General features: G+C 42.3%; 1 long non-coding RNA gene across 1 annotated transcript; it reads right to left on the minus strand.

Moving 5' to 3' along the window:
- Nucleotides 1–655: 655 nt before the first annotated feature.
- On the minus strand, nt 656–24,537 carry LOC310848736. Its single transcript, XR_014566565.1, has 6 exons — nt 24,419–24,537; nt 21,388–21,487; nt 11,605–11,783; nt 4,476–4,554; nt 3,552–3,667; nt 656–786 (listed from the first exon to the last, which is right to left on the minus strand). It is a non-coding gene; the product is annotated as an uncharacterized lncRNA (long non-coding RNA).

Genomic DNA, 24,537 nt, shown 5'->3' on the forward strand with positions numbered 1-24,537 from the left:
TCTGAGCTCAAGCTCACATATGCCCATTATGGAGTCATGAGGTCAAGAGAACAAAGGAGTCCTAACACGAGGGCAAAGAAAGAAAGACTGGGTGGAAGAAGAAGGAGGAAGGAAGGAACACAATCTACATGATAACAGGTAGTTACTAAAGAAGGAACCAACAGGAGGAAGAAAAGGTTGCTTTTTTTGTCTGTTGCTCACCACTGATTCAAGAAACTGACTACAAGTCAATACAAGCATGAACAGCTATCTTTAAATCAGGGGTGCCCAAACTTTTTTTCAAAGAGGGCCAGATTTGATGAAGTGAACGTGCATGAGGGCCGACCAAAGTTGCTGAGCTTTTTTAGGATTTTACCCAGGATGTACTGCCAAGGGGGCCAGATTAAATCAATCAGTGGATCGGATTAGGCCCCCGAAATGAACTTTGGACATGCCTGCTTTAAATGGATAAAAGTATTTTAAATTATTATTTATTAGATAAAAGAAATTATTTGTTATGTCTTGAGCAATCTCTCTCTGTCTGTCTTTTTTAACCCCCCCATATCTTTCTAAATAACAAATGTATTTCTCTTTGTTTACAAGTACTGAAAAATCCCTCAAAATTTGAACTTTTAATACTGAGTCATAGCATGGGCCCTTCTTTCCCCCCAAATTTCCCAAGAATTTGGGAACTTTTCAAAGGAATCAAGCACATTCTTCAACATTTTGCTAGAGGCTGTATAGAATATCAGTGCAGGCATCTGAGATGAAGGATGCACATTCATGGCTTAGACTCCTCTGTTCTTCCTGTACTCCTACTGAAAAAAACACAACAGAACTGAGGCAGCAGCCTCCTCTTTATTTTCCATATAATTAATCTCACTGCGAGGTACACTAGCTTTGTGCACTAAAAAATAATAATACTGAGTGCAGATAATCTCTCTGCGTATAGTGTTGCAAATGTTGCTCTGGAACAGAGGAGCAGAGGAAGAAATCAGCTTTTGCACATAGCATCCATAGAAATGTGTTCTTGAGTATAATTTATACTTGATTGGACAGAACATTTATTTAAAAACTTGGAATCGATAAAGTCAGATCTGTATCTCTTGTTTGGAGAAACTTCTTAAAGTCTACTTGGAAAATGTTGGCTCTTTAAGAAAGAAACTAGAGACATGAAAATCTTCTAATCTTTGAATTCACAAGGCTGGCTGACTTAGCCATGTGTGTGTGTGTGTGTGTGTGTGTGTGTGTGTGTGTGTGTATGTATGTGTGAAGGAACCTTCCATCAAACAATATTCTGTTAAAAGTTCTTGTTTGGTAACATAGCTTCTAGGCAAGGAAATAAAAACCCTCATCAGTGTTCAGACTGCAATGCTTATTTCAGGGTGGGTTCCAAGCCATAAAATTACAAACAACACATCAGTAATCAAATCAACACGCCTCTTAAAAGCTAAAATTTGGGTTACATAAGCACATTAAATACAATTGCAGCTTACATCCCACAAACAATAAAGTGAATGTTGTTGTTTAGTCGTTTAGTCGTGTCCGACTCTTCGTGACCCCATGGACCAGAGCACACCAGGCACTTCTGTCTTCCACTGCCTCCCACAGTTTGGTCAAACTCATGCTGGTAGCTTCGAGAACACTGTCCAACCATCTCGTCCTCTGTCGTCCCCTTCTCCTTGTGCCCTCCATCTTTCCCAACATCAGGGTCTTTTTCAGGGAGTCTTCTCTTCTCATGAGGTGGCCAAAGTATTGGAGTCGCAGCTTCACGATTTGTCCTTCCAGTGAGCACTCAGGGCTGATTTCCTTAAGAATGGATAGGTTTGATCTTCTTGCAGTCCATGGGACTCTCAAGAGTCTCCTCCAGCACCATAATTCAAAAGCATCAATTCTTCGGCGATCAGCCTTCTTTATGGTCCAGCTCTCACTTCCATACATCACTACCGGGAAAACCATGGCTTGAACTATACGGACCTTTGTTGGCAAGGTCATGTCTCTGCTTTTTAAGATGCTGTTTAGGTTTGTCATCGCTTTTCTCCCAAGAAGCAGGCGTCTTTTAATTTCGTGACTGCTGTCACCATCTGCAGTGATCATGGAGCCCAAGAAAGTAAAATCTCTCACTGCCTCCATTTCTTCCCCTTCTATTTGCCAGGAGGTGATGGGACCAGTGGCCATGATCTTCGGTTTTTTTGATGTTGAGCTTCAGACCATATTAAGTGAATTAAGATTAAGTGAATAGCCAGGTTTTAAGTTGTCAGAAGAATGAGACCAGTGATGGAGCCAGTGAGCAGAGGGCATTCCACAGTCAGGATGAGATAGCACAGAAGGCCTCCCCCCATGTCTCCACATAATATACAGCTCCTACAGATGGAACATAGAAGAAAGCAGCCCTCCAAATGATTTGAATAGGCAGGCAGGAGACTAAAGTGTGAAATGCCTACTGAAGTATTGAGGGCCCAAGTCATTGTAGCTTTAAACATAATCACAAGCGCCTAGAAATTGGACCAGAAATGTTTAACAGCGCATGGCCAGCTCTTCAGATAGAGGATGCATTCAATTAGGTGCTTGTCCTCTGTAAAGTAGGGCACTGGACCACCCATAAAGGACAGCTAGTGTTTTGTAAGGGATAGTGTGTCAGACTTGGCATGGGGGACCTGCATTCAATTTCCCACTTGGCTATGACCTCGGGCCAGTCATTATATATCAGTCTAGCGAAGATAAAAATAGGAGCAGCCCCATATACTGCCCTGATCTCCTAGGAGGAAAAGCAAGATAAATACGTCATAAATAAGCATATTATTACTGAGAACATCTCAAGCGCTAGCCATGTCAGTCTGCTGCAGCAAAAACAACAAAAGAGGTTGTTTTGGCACCTTAAAACTGATTTATTGTAGCCTAAGCTTTTGTGGTCCAGAGGCCACTTCATCATATTTTCTGACAGTCCCCTGGGCCAGGATCCAAAAGCTCTAGCACTGAGTATGTTAAAAAAAAAGAAAGATACCCATTGCCAACTGAGTTCCTCTTAAAGGGTGATAATAACTTATGCTTCACTCATTAGCCCTTACATTGTAACATTTTTCAATTTCTACAAAGCTCGGATAGCAATCTACTGATGAAAGGCATTATGTTCTTTAACAATCTCTCAAACCACTCTGTCCTCCATTTGCAAAAGATTTTCAGTAAAACATTATTTGCCTAAATAATATAAAAAAAGGAATGAAGTAGAATTACACTGTCATTTGAAGTTTCATTACAATGCTATTTTCTTGAGCAGCATTGATTGACCCAATGACGGCTTTGTCTAATTTCTGCAGAGTTGTTATTAGAGCAATTTATTAAAATTGCATGCATTGATTGGAGCCACAAATGATTTCTTGCTAATTATGCAGATGATGTACGAAGCTCATTTCAAATTCCTTTTTGAACTTCAGTGAACAAAAAATGTCAAAACTAACATATGGTTGTACTGTCAAAGGCAGAAGTAGGCTACATGCTAGTGACATGCCTTTGGCCTGCCAAAAGGAAATTTAAAAACACACACACACACACACACACACACACACACACACACACACACCACCTTCCACTTCATGGGTTCCTTGAACCGTTTTATCATAATGTCTTGGGTATGTTTATGCAAGTTGGTTGTCTTCATAAATTCTGTCCTGTTGGAATGGAGATTTGCCTTAGGAAAACAGAGAGAATCAGGGAAAGAATCAGAAGACTTCAATTTTTACCAACCTTAATTTCATATTAATACATGTAAAGAAAGTAGATTCAAATATTTTTGAAGAGCAACAAATGAGAGTGGAACCATATATTATGACAAAGAGATGTCTCCTCCAAACAGCAACCCCTAATAGCTTAAATTTCTTGATTAAAACAACCTGATCTACTAAAAAGGTGCAGATTAACCAAAGACAGAATTTAATTTTTAAAAATGTCGTAGTCAAGATACAGTTATAAATACTGCAGATGAGAAACACTTTCTTAAAACAGGAGCACTAAAACTATTGTTTCAGTACTGCCACAGAACTGATCTTTGTCTCCAGTAGATGTGAGATGGTTAAAGTTTACATCATTCAGTTGCTGGACAACTGTTGGTTCAACTCATTAGCTCTGGGAGCTGGAATCGTATAAATTGGTATGAAATGAAAGATGTGTCTGGTGTCTTGGTTCGTGATGTCATGAAAGACACCAAAGACTTAATATTTAGCCAATCTCTGTATATTTTTCTTACCTCTAGTTTGTTCCGAAGGTAACTGAGGGCAGGGAATAATAGGTCACAGAGGGGGGAAACCTAGCATAGTATTTCTCCTCATCATCACTAAATATCTCACCCAGACTGGCAAAATGGTTCATGTGTAGAAGGCAGATGGAGGCACTTGCTTGTTTGATCATTCACAGATGTGTGGAGTATTATATTGATGCTGATTCTGATTCTCTACACTGAATAACACAAAGTCTTAGGTGGCAACCTTATATATACTTACCTGGGAATAAGTCTCATTGAACTCCATCGGCTTGGATTAAAATTCCAGTTCAGCCACATATTTAAACATTATAGCCAAGCTAAATGTGTCAAATTTCATAAGAAGATCTCAGTCAAGGTTGGAAATCACATTATATTTATTTGTACCCTGAACCTTCAACCTGGTAGTGTTCTCAGGACAGCTTGTACTAAAATATGGATATAGAAACTACAATATAACAGAAACTAAACATCTGTAACTTAAAACAGTGACAAAACACAGTAGTTCAAATTCAAGATGTGTAACTAGAATAATACTACTTCCATGTAAGAAGAATGGGAAAAGTAAGAAGGTATTCACCTGGCACCAAAATGAGATCAGAATAGGTATCAGTTGGCCTTCCTGTGAAAAGGCTATTATGCTCGTGTTTTGCTTATGCTCATAGACATCTGGTTATCCAATTTGAAAACAGAATGCTGGCCTAGATGGGGTTTTTGCAGACGCCTTTTTGTTATGAGAGATTCCAAAGGCAGAGTGCCACCATCAAGAAAGCTCTCTTTCTTCAACCACCATTGCATGCTCTTTCATGGCACCATCAGCCAAAGCACCAGACCCATCTTTGAACTCATACTTCCCACTCACAGCTCTAATGTGTTGAACCAACCACTACGCCAGAGGCACTCACACAAGAGCTTCAGATGATGACCTCAGTGAATGAACATACATATGGGAGAAGCTGGTCCAGCAGACATCTGGGTCCCAAGCCATGCAGAGATCTTAAACACCAACACTTTGAACTGAGCTCAGAAATGGACCAAGAGCTCAATCTTCACTATGGAAGCCCAGATTTGTATGCCGGCTGGTTCTAGGGCAGGAATGTCAGAAGGTTTTCCATTCTACCCTGCATTTGTGACATGCATTTGTTTGTATGCCATTGCAGTTCAACTTCCACCAAAAGCTACATTATTCATCTAGTTGTCCTGTGTGGCAAAAATTATGTGACACACAAAATTAATTATGTAAATTATGTTGTCATTACTTTATTCCACCTCATTCATTTCAGTGCAAAGGAAACACCATGCAAATAGGGGGTAAATCCACATTCAATTGTTTGCAGACTGAAAGCAATAGCAAATACCAATATAGGTAGTTGGATAGATTTCTGTTCCATTCAAAGGACAAATAAGTGAACATTGACCATTTCTGCTCCCATTTCCAGTGAAATTCGCTACTCTTCCTACTCTAGGGCCTAGAATTGTTCTAATGACTGTTGCAGCTCATCTGTGATGCAATAAAAGGAGAATGTGCCCCTGGAACCCAGGCAGAGAGAATTCCTTTTGCTCATCACATAAAGTGATGAAAATGGTTCCATGTTCCAAAGTTGAACTCTGCCACTGAAAACAGGCTTTGAGGTAAAAGCCCAGTAAATCTTTACTCTAAGGAACCATTGACCACAGTTCCTCACATGTAAGTGAAGCAGGAATAATAAAAATGAGAATAAGAATATCAGTAAGAATATCGATAACAATAATCCCCCACCTCTGAGGATTTTACCAGACATAAGACAGAAATACATAAAAGAAACACATGATGGAAATGATCAAGAATTTTACAATGAAAGTTGGCGCTCCCAGAATAGTGTATATTCTCCTTGGTGTCTGAGGTACCAGAGTGAAGCTCTAAATTACCAAGTCCAATGAATTCCTAAAATAAGAAGAGGCAATTCAGAAACACACACACACACACAAGGAGATGATGTACCTAAAGTGGCAGGAGCTCTTGCAGAGTCACACATTCCTGCTTCTCATTAAGCTTCTTCCTACGTCCTTTTGTAAATCTGGCAGAACTACAGAAAGGTGCGAAGGGGTTAATCGCTTGGTTTTGCTTAAAAATTCCAAACCACGATGAAAACATTTTAGCACCTAAGAGCAGAGATTGTGGGTGAAGAAGGAAGAAGAAAAAAAAGCCGAAGATACATGATTTATCACTCCCCTCACAAATAAAATTTATTCATTGCATCCACCAGCCATCACACAGATGGTCAGAAAATTGGCTTTGTGTAGAGATGTGGATTCAGGCATGAATATTAATATGAGACAGATGTAAACGCATATTAATATGCACTTGCTTTGCATGGACTGACATTACAATATTTTCATTAAAGAAACCGCATTTGAAATGGAAAGTGAGGGTCACCTTTTTATAAAACATAAAATGGTATGGCACAATGTATTTACCATCTCCTGAAATGGCAACAGAAAACAAACAAAAGAAAAAGTAGCTGCCACAATTTAGGGAAGGCTGCACAAAAACGGATAGAACAGAAAGCTCTTGATTTGTACTTAAATTCTATTTCGTGCTTTTATAATAATTACTGCTCAAGGAATGTGTTCTGTATAGAATCTATGCGGAGTCTGTTTCTTAAGCAGTAAGAAACACAATAGAGCTCATACATAGGAATGTCACTTGAATACGCATCACCTATGCCTGAACTTGTACAACCCTCTAAGATGGTAGAGGGTCATCAGATTTCACTGTGTGTGTGTATTTGTGTGTGTGCACAGACACATGCACATAAATTAAACAGCGAGGAGGAGCAAGATTCAGGAATGTCCAAAGGCCCACTCTTGAATGTTTTCATGATTGAATTAGAAAACAAACCGTTACATTTGAAAAGCATTATTGTGGCTCTTGGGATGCCAGTGGTGCTGTGGGTTAAACCACAGAGCCTAGGACTTGCTGATCAGAAGGTCGGCGGTTCAAATCCCCGCGACGGGGTGAGCTCCCATTGTTCGGTTCCTGCTCCTGCCAACCTAGCAGTTTGAAAGCATGTCAAAAGTGCAAGTAGATAAATAGGTACCGCTCTGGTGGGAAGGTAAACAGTGTTTCCGTGCGCTGCTCTGGTTCGCCAGAAGTGGCTTAGTCATGCTGGCCACATGACCCGGAAGCTGTACGCCGGCTCCCTCGGCCAATAAAGCAAGATGAGTGTCGCAACCCCAGTCAGTCATGACTGGACCTAATGGTCAGGGGTCCCTTTACCTTTACCTTTATTGTGGCTCTTATCCCTTACATATCATTACAGCAGTGTGAGCGGCATAGCAGTGTGACTTTGTTATACTAAGGAGGGCAATCCCAGGGCATTTTTCAGCCGGAATTCACCAAGACTCAGTTCTGGCACCTCTCAGCTGGGCGCTATTGCCATTATAAGAGAACATTGGAGGTGTTTTCCCCCCCCTTTCCCCCTTTGTTTCCTAGAAAAATAGCACTGGGCCATCCTAAGCCAAAATCTGCCAGGGTGAGTAAGTTAGGATGTGGCAAGTCTCTAGCTCTGGCTCAAGTCCCTAACTCCAGCTCTGCTGAAGATACATTGGCACATCTTGGCTCAGCTTGGGGCTCAGTCATGGAGCAGAAGTCCCACAACAGGGGTGTTTCAGGGATGGTAACTGAATGCTCCATGACTTATCTGTCAGCACTCACTAGCAGAGTGCTATTGAATCACTAATACAGGGGATGATTTCTTCACTCCTTAAAGTTCTGTTGAGTGGTGGACCAAAGCACTTGTTTACATTAAATTGCATTTGCCATTTTACTGCCCATTCACTTAGTTTGGAGAGGTCCTTTCGGAGCTCTTCACAATCCTATTTGTGTTCTAACAACCCTGAACAATTTAGTGTCATCAGCAAATTTCCTCTCTTCTCCCTTGTGTCATCTTCTAGAGTGAGGGCTTGACGTCATGTGTTAATAGTGCCACTTGCAATCCTGGTGTTGGTTTTTCTTATTTACTACAGGCGTGAAGGGTTTTTGTGTGTGTGTGGGGTGTGTTTGTGTGTGTGTGTGTGTGTGTGTGTGTGTGTGTGTGTGATTTGCAGCATGCAGAGAGAGAAGATTTAATCCTTTCCTTCATCACTGCAACCATAATGGAATATTACAATTCAGTTTAGGTAGGGAAAGCATCTGTTAGCAGGGAGAGTGTAACATACCTGAAGTTTGTGGTTCGAGGACCCGAACCCCGCGCAGTGGAATGAAACACAAGGACACGTGATATGAGATTAATGGGCAAGAAAAGGCCACAACTTTATTGATTACAGCAAGTGAAAAGGTATTGGCTTAGGCATTGGATTACGTCAGCTGACTCCACCCACTTGGAGAGGGGTGAGTCTAAAAAACAAAGGGGGTTTATTCACCAGTAGGTGGAGCCTGTTGATGCTAATCCAACTATAAGCTCTCCCTTGATGTCACCGAGGGTCGTGCCATGGCCTCCCGCCAAGCAGGCATCGGACAGAATACACGACCGCCAGATTCCTTTAACGGAATGCCCAAAAATTGAAGGTGCAGGCGATGGCCACACCTAGCCCTTCGACACCACAACACATTATTCCAATGCCTAACCTACCCACCAATACCACGAAAGTTGTGACGATTGCTATGAGGTAGGCGAAAAAACCAAAAAGCCTAATGCCAAATGGAAAAATTCCTACCAGCCCCCCCCCGGACAACCAGGGCGACTAACCTAAGGTCCATAGCAAGGCCAAAAGAAAACTGGAAACCCTGCTCTAAGGGAGTGGAGGGTGGGTGACTCGCGACGGGACAACAAAAAGTGAGGGCTGGAGGCTGGTGCCGCAGCAATTTAGGCTGCTGTACATGCCCCCTTGAAGGCACCTGGTTGGGTGCCTGGCCGAGGGTGTGGGCGCCAGCCAGGTGAGTGGGAGGCAGGGGGCAAACACCCCCTGCTTGAGGCGGAGTCCGGCTCCCGGCCACAACCACTCCTCTCTCTTGCAGGGAGGAGAGTCTTTAGCAGTGAGCTGGATACAGACTCAAAGGCTGAATGATGCCTATGGAGGAAGCTCTTGGCCCAAGCACCACCACCAAAAAAAGACCCCTGATCTCAAGATGCCAGAAACCTCTGGAGATGACAGAGACTCCTGAGCTGAAGATTCCATAGCCTGGGTTAGAAACTGTAGCTCCCAAGCCCAGCAAGGAACCGACATAGTTGCCTCCAAAGGACTCACACGCCACAGAGCAGAGCCTCAGTGCAGGCAGCATAGCTAGAGAGACAATGGAGCACTGTGCTGTAAACCAGAGGCCTGCCCCTTTAAGGCCTTCCACTTTTCAAGGAGTGGATGGGGTCTGAAAGAGGTTCTGGATGTGAAGCAATAAAAGGCACAGCGAGTTGTTCACTAGAAGCTCTTCTTTGTGCTACCGTTCCACCTTGCCCCATGGGATCCAAACGGAATGGAGTGGTTGGGTATTTTTGTGGAAATCGCAGTGGAGTAAACGAAGGGTCAAATTGCCCCTTATCAAATGCTGTCATTCTGATAAACATCCTCTCCACAAATGTTGTGGACATTTGCCCAAGTCATAAGGACATAAGAAGAGCTAGGATGGATCAGACCAACAAAGGCCCATTGAGTCTAGCATTCTGTTCTCACAACGGCCAACCAGATGATGATGATGATGATGATGATACTACTACTACTACTACTACTACTACTACTAATTTATTATTTATACCCCGCCAATCTGGCTGGGTTTCCCCAGCCATTCTGGGCGGCTTCCAACAGAACACTAAAATACAATAACCTATTAAACATTAAAAGTTTCCTTAAACAGGGCTGCCTTCAGATGTCTTCTAAAAGTATGGTAGTTATTTTTCTCTTTGATATCTAGTGGGAGGGCATCCCACAGGGCAGGTGCCACTACCGAGAAGGCCTTCTGCCTGGTTACCTGTAACTTGGCTTTTTGTAGCAAGGGAACCGCCAGAAGGCCCTCGGCACTGAACCTCAGTTTCCGGGCAGAACAATGGAGGTGGAGACATTCCTTCAGGTATACTGGACCGAGGCCATTTAGGGCTTTAAAGGTCAGCACCAACACTTTGAATTGTGCTTACGGGAACCAAAAAGGAAGACATGAGGTTAATAGTGTTCACCTAATTGTGATTCCCAGCATTCCCCAGTATTCATGACATGGTGTCAAAAACTCACTGCCTACAGAAAGGAAAGCATATCATCAGGGTCTATTGATATGTAAATGCTAAGTGAACCTCTTGCAATCATGTTTTCAGTGGCAGACAATCCCAGTCTCAGTCCCCAGGATCTTCAGTTAAAAGGTTCAGGTAAGCAGGTGATGTGACAGACTGCCTAAGACTGTGGAGAGCCTCTGCCAAAATGGACAATATTAGCTGGGCTAGATCAACCCCGTCTGTGGTTTCCCCACATGCCTTAAATGCATGTTCTGGTTGTAGCCAGACTGTGTTCCACCGGGAAGGAAGGAGTTAAATGAGAAAGATTAGGATAGTAAAATGGGGAGCAGTGATAGCTAGAGTTTCTTTCTTTATTTAAATCCTGCCTTTTTCTGACAAAACCAAGGCAACTCACAACAACATATTTAAAAATGCAGTTAATACAATATTTCTTAATATTAATATTGCAGTGCACTTCATCAGCCATATCCATTAAAACAAGCGTCACAGTTTTAATTATATTACAGAATCCCATTATGGTACTGTTATGTATTCAGTGGTCTGTGTTTGCCTGAGCTTGAGTCTGGACTAAGGAGTCTGAGCCCGTGTTCTGATTTGATACATGATATCCAATCACAAAATATTTCAGGATTTGGGCCTCTGCCATTGGCCCTTAAACTCTGAGTCAGGATTCGCAGCTTGTAAGTTTAGACAGCCAATCATGTTGGGAGTGGGAATGGCCCAGGCCTTCAGAAATGTATATAAGCAGTTATTTTGCCCCTGCTGTCCAGTTCTGTTAGTTCAATAAAGGTTCTTGCTGTTATCACTGTGTCTTGCCCTCTGGGAACTCACGTACACTTCAGATACTTTCTGAATGTATAATACATTCCTTAATCACTCACTGAGGCAAAGGCCATGGCTTTGATAGTGAACATGTGCATTCTTACATTAAAGACAAGCCATTCCCTTTCGTGAGAGGGGAGCTTCCAGTGTCCACAACAGAAACCATGCATATGAAGAGAATTCCCTTCTCATACGGGACAATGTGAATGATTCATTTGTTAATTTATTAGCCATCTTTTATATGTGTCTCAAGGCGATTGGCAAACACACCCCAACAACCAGCTGAACCAGTTAAAAACAGAACCTTCTGAAGATAGGATTAAAAACAATGCAAAATGGATTCCTTACCACCCAGCTGGAAAAGCTTGTTGAAACGAAAATGTCTTCAGTTTCTACATGGGTGCCTGGCAGCTAGTGAACAACACCCCTCTGAGGAAAAAGGGTGCAGAATTTGGGACTTCTTAGTGTGTCCATTTGGTGTCATGGTGGTGGTGGTGGCACTCGCCCTTCCTCTGACAGGAAATGCTCTGTAGGGGTGTGTGTGACAAAAAATGGGGTGCCGAGAAGGGTCAGTTGGCGGGAGAGTGAGAAATGTCCCTATCTGAGGACTGTTGGAGGGTATGCTTTACTAGAAGGACAAATGGTCTAATTTGGTACTGTATAAGGCAGCTTCTTGGGGCTGTCCTGCCACTTAGCTTCACATGTTCAAAAGCAAGCAGGTTGGTAGTGATAGGTTCATGACTGTGTATCTGAAATGGACAGGGCATTGAAATCCATGCTTTATTGTGTGTGATACACACCCAAACACCCACACCCCTTTACCAAGACTGACTTCAGCCCTGATTTTGGCAGGTGAACATGACTTGCATCCATTTCCTTGAGAACAGCTAACTACCCTTGACCAAGTCCCATCGAATCTAAGGAACACTGACTAGCAGTAGAGCTTGACTCAAAACAGCAGATTAAATATTTTTTAAAAATACTTTCCCCCCTACTCCATTGATTATTAGAACCGATAAATATTTCAGTGTTTACCACCCTCTCTGTTAGTTTGTTAGTTATTAAATAAATTAGTTGCTTTATTTTGCAAAAGTAATTCAAAGTGACTTGCAACTATGAACAAATCCATACACATTTCATTGTTGGCATCTGTCTGACTTGGGCCAGCCATAAAACAAAACAAATAAAAATCTAAACGTCAAACATATATTTAAATGGCAGGATTAAAACATCCCACCCACCCAAGAGATCACAGATAATAAAAAGTCCATGGCCAGAAGAAAAAGAAATGTGCCTAAATATGTATATATTTCTGGATCTTTCGGTTTCATCAAAAGAGTTTATAATGAATTTACTTTTTTATTTTTTTTAGAGAGAGATTTACCCATATATACACATCAGTGAAGAATTTATGATCTGGGTATTCTATTTTGTATAACTTCCCCTTTGATCAAATAAAGAAAAGCTGTTTGCCATTAATTCCTCACAGTAAAATGCTTACCTGCACACAAGAGCAGCTTCTGCAATATTTATGGCTATGGAAAATATGTCAGCTTCAGTCATGTAAGAATTCAGGGGAATAGGATGTTGACACAAATTCCAGTGCCTACCAGCTAATAAAAAACAACAACTGCTCTAAAATTGCTTCCTGAATAACTCCAGGCTTACCCAAAGCGCTCCCAATACACTAACAATGTTTAAATATGGAACAAGGCTCTTTTGCAAATCATCATTGGCGGGGAAAGAGTGAGGAACAGAATTGCTCCACATAGTCACGGGCAGTAAGCATCTGTCTGTCTTAATTATACTTTACATTTGACGTTCACCATTCAGCCAGGATTCACACCCTTGTAGTCTCTCCATGAGTGAGTAGATGCAAAAGAAAAGGACTACATGGAAATAATACATCTCAAAACAGCACGAATTACAAACAGCATCCTAAGAAATACTTGCTCTAACCCAACCTAGCATTCAGAGCTCCCTGGGGAATATCTGCTCGAAACTGTATCTGAATTTGAGTCAGAGAGTTGAATTCAATCTTGCATTGAAATGCTGATTATTATTACTGTCATTTTGTTCAGCCATTCAGTGTGCGCCCTTAAGGCACCAAACCGCATAGCAATGTTGCTATTTCTTTCTTTTATATATATATATATACACAAAAACACAATTACAGAAACAAACAACACAGGATAGATCAATATTGCAGAAATTTATAAGCACAGATATTAAACAGGAGGAAAATATATTTTCAGATGAGTTCACAGATTTGTTGATGAGGTAAAATGGCGATCATGTGGGGTTTTATTTTTCATTCAGACAGCAGAGCTCATAAGAAGGTGGTTACAGTATCAGTTTTATGTGGATGAACTGTCACGAAACTGGCACAGAGGAACTTATATAACTGCCTTATAGTGAGCTTTCAATGTATCGGTCGCATCCACATCATGCATTGAAAGCACATGGCTTCCTCCAAAGCACCCTGGGAACTGTAGTTTCTGCAGGGTGCTGGGAAATGTAGCTCTGGGAGGGGTAAACTACAATCTTAAACTCAGTTCACATTTCTGTGGCAATTTGTGAATTTTAGTTAAAACAATTCATCAGCATTTTAGGGCAAATATCCTCTAATAAATGTTTTGTATGTATGCAGTTTTGACTAACATACACATTTTTGCAAGCAATCCCCCCAATCTGACACATTTTTATATGATATTTTCACTGTTATTTGCATTTATGTGCAGACTTTACACTATCATAGGGATTTTTGTACACACTACTTGGTTAGAGTACTACATTGCAAAGTTCTGAGATTTGTGAATTTCGAAGGATGGCTGTGTTTTGGTTCACATATAGTTTCAGAAAGTGTGAATTAGGTGAGATCAGATTTTTTCTCTCCATCCCTAATGACAAAAAGTTATAAATGTGCTTTAAGTTTGTTACATGGCTGGGGCTGAAGAGAGAAAGGGACAGAGATGTCCCTATAACAAATAAAATAATTTTAAAAATAAATTAAATAAATTAAAACACTCCAACTATAAAATACCCCCCCACAATGCAGTGTGATCCAGTATGTTTTACATGCTGAACCTAGGCAGCTAGAATTATCACTGCGTTCAATAAAGTTCAATGGAGGTGCATCCCAGGAAATTATGTATAGGATTCCAATCATGTTGTTTCTTATACATTGGGCATTTATCTATGTACTGCTGCTCTGTGGATTGTGTCTACATATAATAATAGAGCGACACAACCGCTTGCATTTTTTGGACTGTCCTTGCAGGAGTGGCTATGAGAATTGCCACAATGAACTCCTTTCCTTCAAAATTTAATTTGCCATTACAATTCTAGTCTGTACCCTTGTTTTGTGATTACTTCCTTGTGGGATCCTGGTTGTTTAGTGAAGTTTGGTCATTGTATAAGATATAGTTGTTATCATCTTCTGCAATGCTAACGAAATAGCAAAATTAGTCCTAGCAGAAGGAAAATACAAACTGGCCACAATAAAACGGGCGTGAGCAGAACAGAATCAAGCCTGAGGTTGCCTAAGATCTAGAGATACTGGGTTTAGAAATGAAATTAAAAAAACAAGTTACTGCAAAATGTGGGGTATAGAAAGAGTTTGTATTATGGTGAACGGCAGGTGAATCTTAAATATATCTTTGGCTATTGGAGAATTTCAGGGGAAGGGGGTCACTGGTGATAGGTGAAAGGAGCTTTCCCATGGCATTTAACACACAATCTTCTGGATTCCCTCGTTTTTCCATGCTCTTTGCACAGACTCATTTTCAAGATTAATACATGCTCTTGATGGCAAGGGCCTGTGCTCTTCCATAATTAAGTTACCCTCATAAAACAGCTACGATTGGTAACTTGAAGGAACCCAAGTGAATGAACCACTTCTCCGAATCTGCATGACAATATTGAAAATTAAACCCAGTTAATAGAAAAAAATGCTAAATCAATTGCCATAAAATTTAATGGGTTTATAGCAGCCTTAACTCAGTAGGACTGAATTATCATGTTAATTTAATTTCCATTTCTAAATGAACCAGAAGGCACAATAAAGGTCAATTAACCAACTACCTTCTCTGTCTTTTCCCCCCTTTTACTGCCAGTTTTAAATCACAGGAAGCCCCAAAGCTCTTCTAAGAAACTCATTAGTTTTCTCTTAGAGAGTCAACAAAAACTAGCTCTGAACCATGTGCTGAGAATCATTCCAGCCATTGCATCACAATGCTGCAGCTATGTAGGATTTAGTGCATATCTGCACATCTGCACAATGCTTCCTTCGGGGCTCTGATATGCTGTCTCCTCAAAGTCCACATGCATCAGTTGGCCACACTTTGCTGATGGGACCAGGCTGCCCAGCCTTCAGTACTGGCTTTCCACTTTTAATATATCTGTGAGGAGGGTAGGTTGGTGTATTGACCCTGGGGAAAAGGGATATACCCTTTAATAGGGGCACTATTTCTGGTTGTACCTGCAGCATCCAACATAAGGACATTAGAAGTGGCCTGCTGAATCAGACCAAAGGCCCATCTCATCCTGTTTTCCACAGTGGTAAACCAGATGCCTATGGCAAGCCCACTATCAGGACATGAGTCTCCTAGTGTTAGGGCTGCTATATGTCCAGTTCCCCTGGACATATCTGTGATTTGCCCATTGGAAATAGCATCCGGACAGATTTTTTTGGGGGGGGGGGAGCTCAACAACTTTGCAGGAAAAAGCTCACATTTTGCGTCCGGATTTTCACTTTTTGAAATATGGCAAACCCTACCCAGTGTTGTCTTCAGTAACTAATTCAGAGGTAAAGGTAAAGGATCCCTGGACGGTTAAGTCCAGTCAAAGGCTAGGGTTGCGGCGCTCATCTCGCTTTCAGGCCAAGGGAGCCAGCGTTTGTCTGGTATACCTGAAGGAGCCTCTCCACCACCATTGTTCTGCCCGGACACTGAGTCCAGTGCCGAGGGCCTTCTGGTGGCTCCCTCGCTGCGAGAAGCCAAGTTACAGGGAACAAGGCAGAGGGTCTTCTCGGTAGTGGCACCTGCCCTGTGGAACGCCCTCCCATCAGATGTCAAAGAGAAAAACAACTACCAGACTTTTAGAAGACATCTGAAGGCAGCCCTGTTTAGGGAACCTTTTAATGTTTAATAGATTATTGTATTTCAATATTCTGTTGGAAGCCGCCCAGAGTGGCTGGCAAAACCCAGCCAGATGGGCGGGGTATAAATTATTATTATTATTATTATTATTATTATTATTATTATTATTATTATTATCCACAGCTTTCTTGGTCATGTGGCCAGCATGACTAAACTGCTTCTGGCGCTACAGGACACCGTGACGGAAACCAGAGCGCAAGGAAACACTGTTTACCTTTCCGCCACAGCAGTACCTATTTATCTACTTGCACTGGTGGGCTTTCGAACTGCTAGGTTGGCAGGAGCTGGGAGAGAGCAACGGGAGCTCAGTGGTTTAGACCACAGCACCACCCGCGTCCAGCCCTAATCCAGTAGTATGGCAGTTACTAGGACTGGGACTTCCCACTTGGCCATGAATCTCTCTGGGTGACCTTGGGCTGGTAACCAACTCTAAACCTTTTTGTGAGGATAACGTCGTGGGGAGTTAACTGCTTGAGTTAACTGGAGCAAAGGTGGAATATAAATCTAACAAATAAACAAACCAAGAAATGAGCACTGCCTCTGAACATGGCTGGGATGCTGCAGTGTGGACATGCTATTAAAGAAATGCCTGGGTATGTATCTCATGGATTATTCACTGCCTTATTCCTGTTGTTTCCTATAGTGGCCAACCAGGTACTTCTGGTAGCCCCCCCAAAGAGCAGCAGGCAATAGCTCTGCTCCATTTTTGCTCCCCAGAAGAAAGTATTCACTGGCATTCTGTGCTAGGAGGAAGCCAGCATATGAGTATTTGCCACCTCACATCTTCCTTAATCAGGCGGGAAAGTCTTATAGGGCTCCAGTATTCATTGGCAAGGGACGCAGGTGACGCTGTGGTTATACCACTGTGCCGCTTGGACTTGCCAATCAAACGGTTGGCGGTTCAAGGCCCGCAACAGGGTGAACTCTCATCGTTCGGTCCCAGCTCCTGCCCACCTAGCAGTTCGAAAGCACACAGTGCAAGTAGATAATTGATACCACTCCAGCGGGAAGGTAAACGGCGTTTTTGTGCCCTACTCTGGCTTTGCCAGAAGTGGCTTAGTCATGCTGGCCACATGACCCGGAAAAACTGTCTGCAGAAGTGGACAAACGCCAGCTCCCTCGGGCTGTAAAGCAAGATGAGTGTCACAACCCCAGAGTCGTTCATGACTGGACTTCATTGTCAGTGGTCCTTTTACCTTTATTCATTGGCATATTTTAGCAGCATGGAATCTTGCCATGGCAAAGGCATGGTTTTTATACTTTTGTAGCAAATGTGAATAATTCCTTAATGCTTACAAGCTGTGCTTTTTCTCTCATTTTCCTACTCATATTGAAACACTGCCCCTCAATGAGGCCAAACCTAGATTCACAAAATGTTTAGGGGAATGCGTATCCCTGTGTCCCTCCATAAAAAAGCACTGCTTACAAGAAAGCAATAAGAGTTACGCTGCAATCGTATACAGTTTCATAGGAATGAGTCCATTAAGTAGGCGAATACAGAACTGTAGTGCAAGTTTGTATGTATCCTCAACCCAAGCACTGCACAAAATATTCCCAATTCTTAAAGTAAGATGTGCAAATCACAATGATGCAACTCTCCCCAATTTGTACAATTGATTCTGGATACTATTTGGTGTTATAGAATTAAGGGTGACATTTCAGTGCATCTTTCTAGAACATTCAAAACACATCTGATGCTCACCTGCCTTTGCTTGTTTACTTCTTGCAAGAAGCTCCAGGTTTTATTATGTTTCTGAGACAAGTGCAATGCAATGTACGTGTGGCTGTGTGTTCGTTTTCATTTACGTCTGTCAGGAAAACTGGAGAAAGATGTTTCTCATTACCCAGCAGGGAACATCTGCCCATTTTTCAGACTACAGCTTTCTTCAAGTAGAGTATTTAATATTATATTTATGCATCCAAAAACACACACCAAAAAAAGGTTTACAAGGAGGGAACTAAAATGTTACAACTGTTGCCGAAAACTGTAAACAAAAATGTGTACCTAATGAAGGAATATGCCAAAGTGATGCTTCTTGGCTTGCAGTCAGGACATGTGCCAGGTAAACAGATTATTCCCTCTTTGGCAACGCTGTTGAGATATTGCACCAGAGGCAGGAGCATTTACTTCACTGTATAGGCTGGGAACTGAAGATCCCAGGGCCAAATCTGGGTTTCTGACAGTAGTGCAGTTAGACCCTGGGCAGAATGGTTTTACCTACTCCTTTTTAAGTGTCAATATGTTTTACTTCACTAGTATTCCAAGGCAGAGTAATGTGCATTACTCCAACTATAAGGGGCTTAGACAAATCCATAGAGGACAAGGCTGTGAATGGCTACCAGCTACCATGGACTACTTCCAGCATCAGAGGTGATAAACCTTGGAATACCAATTGCTAGGGAGCACAAGTGGGCATGTCCGACTGACAAGCTTCCCATGAGTTGGACCCTATGAGACCCGAATTCTGGACTAGATGGAACTTTGGCTCCCTGAGGAAGGCAGGTTGCAATCCACACATTGGCCAGCTCAAAGGCAAGAGAGGTATGCAAACCTAAAGGAAAAGCTAATAGACATGTCAAGGGTCTTTGGGGAATGGGGTGTGGTCTGTCTTTACTGTGTGAGAATGATTGTGCCATGATTCACAAAGGATGGCCTTCACTGCAATAGCTATTGTTTCTTTTCCATTCTCAACTATCTGAATGCCCAACAAACAAAAGCCAATCTTCCTTCCTTCCTTCCTTCCTTCCTTCCTTCCTTCCTTCCTTCCTTCCTTCCTTCCTTCTGTATTAACCACATTTCTATAGAAGCCCTGTAACACTAGTGATTTCGTTGGTTCACAAAGCAATACATACATAAATCAATAAATGATCTGGGTGAAGAGAATTGCCTTCACCTGTCATAAAAAGACCACAAAGATGGTGCCAGGTGAACATCTCTGGGAAGGTGATTCCATAACTGGGGTGCCACTACTGAAAAGGCACTCTCTCCAGTGCCTACACACCTCATATGGTGGGACCAGTAAAGAGGATTTTATAGTTTGGGTACGTACATATGGGAGAAACCTTTATGGCTAGGCTGATGGGAATCGGAATCCAGTAACATCCAGATTTTCATAGTTTCCCCATCCCTGCTTTAAAAATTAAAACCAGCACTTGGGTGTGGGAGCTATAGGTATGCAGTTGACAAATCGCAGACATAATGATGAAAGCAGTAAGTAGGGAAAACGCAGGTCTGTTTCACATATTTGAGAAAGGTGAATCCACTTGAAGGTTGTTTTTGGGAGATTCTGGCATGATGAGGATTACATGTCACAATGATTGCTTTCTGTTCACAGCACTCCTGTGCCATTTTTGGGCCTCGTTTCCGTTCCTTCCTGGAATCCATCTGAACAGGGGCAAAGGCACTCACTTTCTGTACAACACAGGGCATGCCACTGGAACTAAACAGCTGTGAAATTAGTGGTAGCTGTGGTAGGAGCCTCCTTAGAAAATCTTCCCAAAGTAGCATGGACTTCAGACTCACACATATGTTGGAATGCTCATAACATAAACTCACCGAACTATAAAACATACTTGAGGGTGATTCTACCGTGTAAATAATGAGTCTTGTATATGTTCTTTGTTCAAGAGGAATATATCGTTTTCACATTCTTACTTCCCTGAGTGGCAAGGCAGACATTTACAGACTACAGATCCATCTGGAGGAAAGATCACTGGAGATTTAAGCTACCACAATAATTGTTCATTTACAGAAGAACAACTTAACATTCATTACATGAGTGTAGATATAAGCACACAGCAGAATGTGCCAGTTCCAGTGCTGCATCAGCACCTGAAAATCCCCAAAGATGATTATCTGAGGACACCTCTATGCAGGTACTTCAAAGTATACATCAGTGTGAAGATGCTGAATACCAGTACCCAATTTGATAAGAGCTGAGGCTATAACACAACTCTGTTCCCTGTACTCTCATTTTGTTAATATGCCTCTTTAGACTGTTTTCAGCCCCAGCAATTCAAACGAAATGCTGATGGCAGTCAACACTGACCGAGTATCCGTGTTATCACCATGCTTTTTAAAAGCCAGTGTCAGAAGGCATTGAGGGATAAGAAACCTCTGTGCTTGTGAAAAACAGATGGGTTGTAATGTCATAATATACTTTTGTTCAGGGAGGCAAAGCAGTTCACCCATCCCCTACATGGACATCTAGAAGAGGAACACAAATAGATGCCCTTTCCTTTTCCTTTTTTTTTTTTTGGACCTAATGGCCCCTCTTTTAAAATTTCTCAGCTGGGGGTTGCCTGCTTACATTTTTATAGTCACTTGTCCTTTTCAACTCAGAGCAGCACAGCTTTTGTTGGAAAAACAAAAGAAAGTGAGCTGTAGCTTTTGGTTGAAAAGATTATTAATAATTGTCCGGGTGAAGTGACTCTCACAGTCTGCATGCACTGCCTCTTGTCTGCATGCACTAGCTTTTGTCAAGAAGCTTTCTGAATCACTCCAATTTGGGATTGGGGTACAATCAGATTTATACAGTTGTTTCTTCTTTGTGTCCTGTATAAGCCTCAAGAGTCCAATTCAGCTGGTTTATGCGTTTTGGAAGGCTGTGTGTTGACAAGAGCACAGAGAACTGCTTGGTTCTACGTAAGCTTTCAGAGTCAGAATTCTTTACTGAGTATCAAGAAGAACGATAGGCACAGAGGTGAAAGGTTGATGGCACTGGAGCGCCATACTTGCTCTGCTGCCCACATGAAGCTCTTGCACAACTGGTTTCCAACAATCACATTATGCAACTGTTTTTAAAATGGTAAATACCAGAAGCTGAGGGCCAGATTAGGATGGCAGCATGCTGTACCCCACCTGTTATTTACCAACTAAATTTAAAACAAACATGGATAAAACTAAAAGTTTAGCAATGATGTAATTTGTGTCTTTCTTACAAAGTGCATCCTGTTACACACGTACACTTACCCCACTGAGTGAACATTAAAGAAAGAGATGAGAAAAACTTCATCTGCTGCACTCTACTTGCAATGCAGCTGTTAAAGACACAGGAGCCCTTGCAGTGCAGCTGTTAAAGACAAAGTTTGCCACCTACCAGTCATGAATATATATACACAATATACAACACAGAATAATGCTAATTGGATAATCCCTACATTGATAGAATATTGTAACACTAATTGGATAACCTCCACCTTGGCCACTGGAGCTCTTTGAGAGAATGTGCTAAATAAACAATTCACTAGAAAGTATTTAAAGGTAGATTGTACAGATAATTATAATTTGCCCAACTCATTCTAATTCTGTTCCTTGAGTCTTCTGAACTCCAGATTTAGAATTGTCACTCCAGAGTTGAGGCTCCATGTCTGTAGAGGCAACATGGCTGTGCTTTGTTCACTTATTTCCAAGACTGCCTTCTGATTGTAGCCTCATAAGCAACCCCTCTCTAAATTCTTCCACCTTGCCATATGCAGCCAGTGCAAAATACTCTATCACAACCAGCTTTGATGTAGTGCTTGAATAACCTGTTCATGAATATTTGGCTACCCAGAAGGGAGGCCAAACTTCTCGGATCTATTTGTGATTAAGAATTATTTGGTCAGCCATATCCCATAGCTGCTGAAAGTCTCTGTAGGCGCTTCAGAGCATTATACTCAGCACTTAATGCCAGTCTCATGGCATCATGATGAAAGCAGGAGTAATAAAAATGTGCTTATTCCTGTCAAAATTAATCTGTTAATTGGAAAGTTTGTGGTGAGCTGTTCTGTAGTTTGTATCTGTGGAGGAAACAGGCTCTCTGTTTGGAGGGAAATGGAGCTGTTTTCCTTAAGCAGCGAGTTGCCTATTGTGTAGGTAATTACAAGGCCTACGCTTACCTGGCAATGAGGTAGTATATATCTAAATACCTGAAGTGAAGGAGAAAAAACAGAAATGAAAGCCGGGGCCCCATCTGCCAAGCAGTAATGACTGTGCTATTTGAAGACAGAAAGGTTTGTCTGAAGCAGCTGGTTTCTCTCCAAGTGACCTTTTAGCATTTCTGCTTTTGCCGTCTGACAGATGTGTCAACTCAATAATTTCAAAAGCCCCTGAGTAAATAACCAATTGTGAGCAAGGATGACCCAAAGCGATGACAAAATGGGTGTGCGCAGCACATTACGGAGCATAATACCTACTGAAAGAACCGGGAACATTATCGAAAGGAGAAAAAACATTTTACTCTTATTTTTGAGTAAATGGGTTTTTCTGCCTGCAGATCAGTTCTCTTTGGGGAGGGGGAAGGGCGGAGAGAAAAGGAGAATTGTGGAGTGAATGGAATGGCATTGTGATGCGTTTGCCCTTGGAAGACTTCTATTAGCTGGTTGCGGGACTCAGGTGGTGTGTCAGAGCACAAAATGGAGTCCTGCTCCCTCACTCAGCTCACAGCTGGGGGAGATCTACCGAGGCCTACACTAATTGGCTTGGTGAATGACTGGGGAGCCTCGGAGAGGTGATTGCAATCAAGCCAGGTCTGATAGAGTTTAAAGTCTTCCAGGGAGTTTTCTCCTACTGAGTTTTCACCACAGACCTGAAGCCTAACAAAGGCAAAAGTTGCTGCCTGGAGGATAATTTTAAAACCCTGGGCACTTGGAGAATGCAATGGCCAAACCTGTTATGTATTAAATAACTGTCATTCATATCAAAACATCTTCTCCCGTGCTTTCAGAGGACCCTCCAGGAAAAGTAACATCCACTCGGTTTAGTCCCATTTAGCTTTAACCATGCACTTTTAACTGGTTTTACACAAGTGTGTGAAAGGTGCTCCACACCCAGCTATCAATTGTCATACGGGTTTGGTGGCCCTTACTGACAGAGAGAGGCATCATTTCCTCAGTCATTGAAAGAGACAGTCAGGGCTCGCCCATTTGTCCCGTGCCTAGAAAGCATGGGTCTGGGTGGTTTCCCACTTGCCTTGTGCTTTATAGGCATGGATTTAAGCAGTTTTGCATTTGCCCCACAACTTTCCCCTGGAAAATCCACTCTTTACCATGATTGCTGTTTGGTCCAGATCCGCAGTAAGCCAAAGGTTTTCCTGGGGAAAAGCAGTGGGGCAAACACTGCTGTGGACAAGCCCTCAGAGTTGAACAAACAAACCGGCTCTCATTTCCCCCCCATTTAAACTGATAAATGGGTGATAGATTTTAAGAACCTTTAAAAAAATATTTCCAGAGCAATGGGAAGTCTGGACCAGAAGCTGGAATATAGATTATTTCACCCAGGGCTGACATTTTTTTTTCATCGCCCCTGCTCCTGTACCTTAAATAGAAGTCTGGCACTCAGAGGTTTATCATGTGTTTTTCAAGGAACAGGTCTGTTAAAAAACCCCAGCATTGCTACCTTCACAGGGACGCGGGTGGCGCTGTGGTCTAAACCACAGAGCCTAGGGCTTGCTGATCAGAAGGTTGGCAGTTCGAATCTCCGCAACGGGGTGAGCTCCTGTTCCTCGGTCCCTGTTCCTGCCAACCTAGCAGTTCGAAAGCACGTCAAAGTGCAAGTAGATAAATAGGTACCACTCCGGCGGGAAGGTAAACGGCGTTTCTGTGCATTGCTCTGGTTTGCCAGAAGCAGCTTAGTCATGCTGGCCACATGACCCGGAAGCTGTATGCCGGCTCCCTCGGCCAATAAAGCGAGATGAGCGCCGCAACCTCAGAGTTGTCCGTGACTGGACCTAACGGTCAGGGGTCCCTTTACATTTTATCTTCACTTATTCTGTGCCCGTGTATTGTTTTGCCCTTCAGATCTTATCTTAACACAGTGGAACAGAACCACACGTGTGGAAAAAGTGGGGGAGTAGAGATGACGTTCATTGCTGTGCCACACCATGCCCACTGGTGTGAATGGAATTTAGCATGGCATGCCGGTATATTGGTGAAAAAGTCACCGTTCCATAATGCAACAGGTGCTGTCGTGCAAAAGGAACATTAGAAAATGGGACAGAAGCACTAGCATCCTAATTACTTACACAATATTTTTCAGGCTGGATGCACTCATAGAAGCCATTCATGGTTTTAAAAGCTCCTGCTTTTAAACCAAGGTAAGAAACACACCTTCCAACTGCTCTACCTGCTGCTTCCCACCCAG

Source organism: Podarcis gaigeae (assembly GCF_964106915.1).
Source record: "Podarcis gaigeae genome assembly, chromosome: 7".
Taxonomy (NCBI): domain Eukaryota; kingdom Metazoa; phylum Chordata; class Lepidosauria; order Squamata; family Lacertidae; genus Podarcis; species Podarcis gaigeae.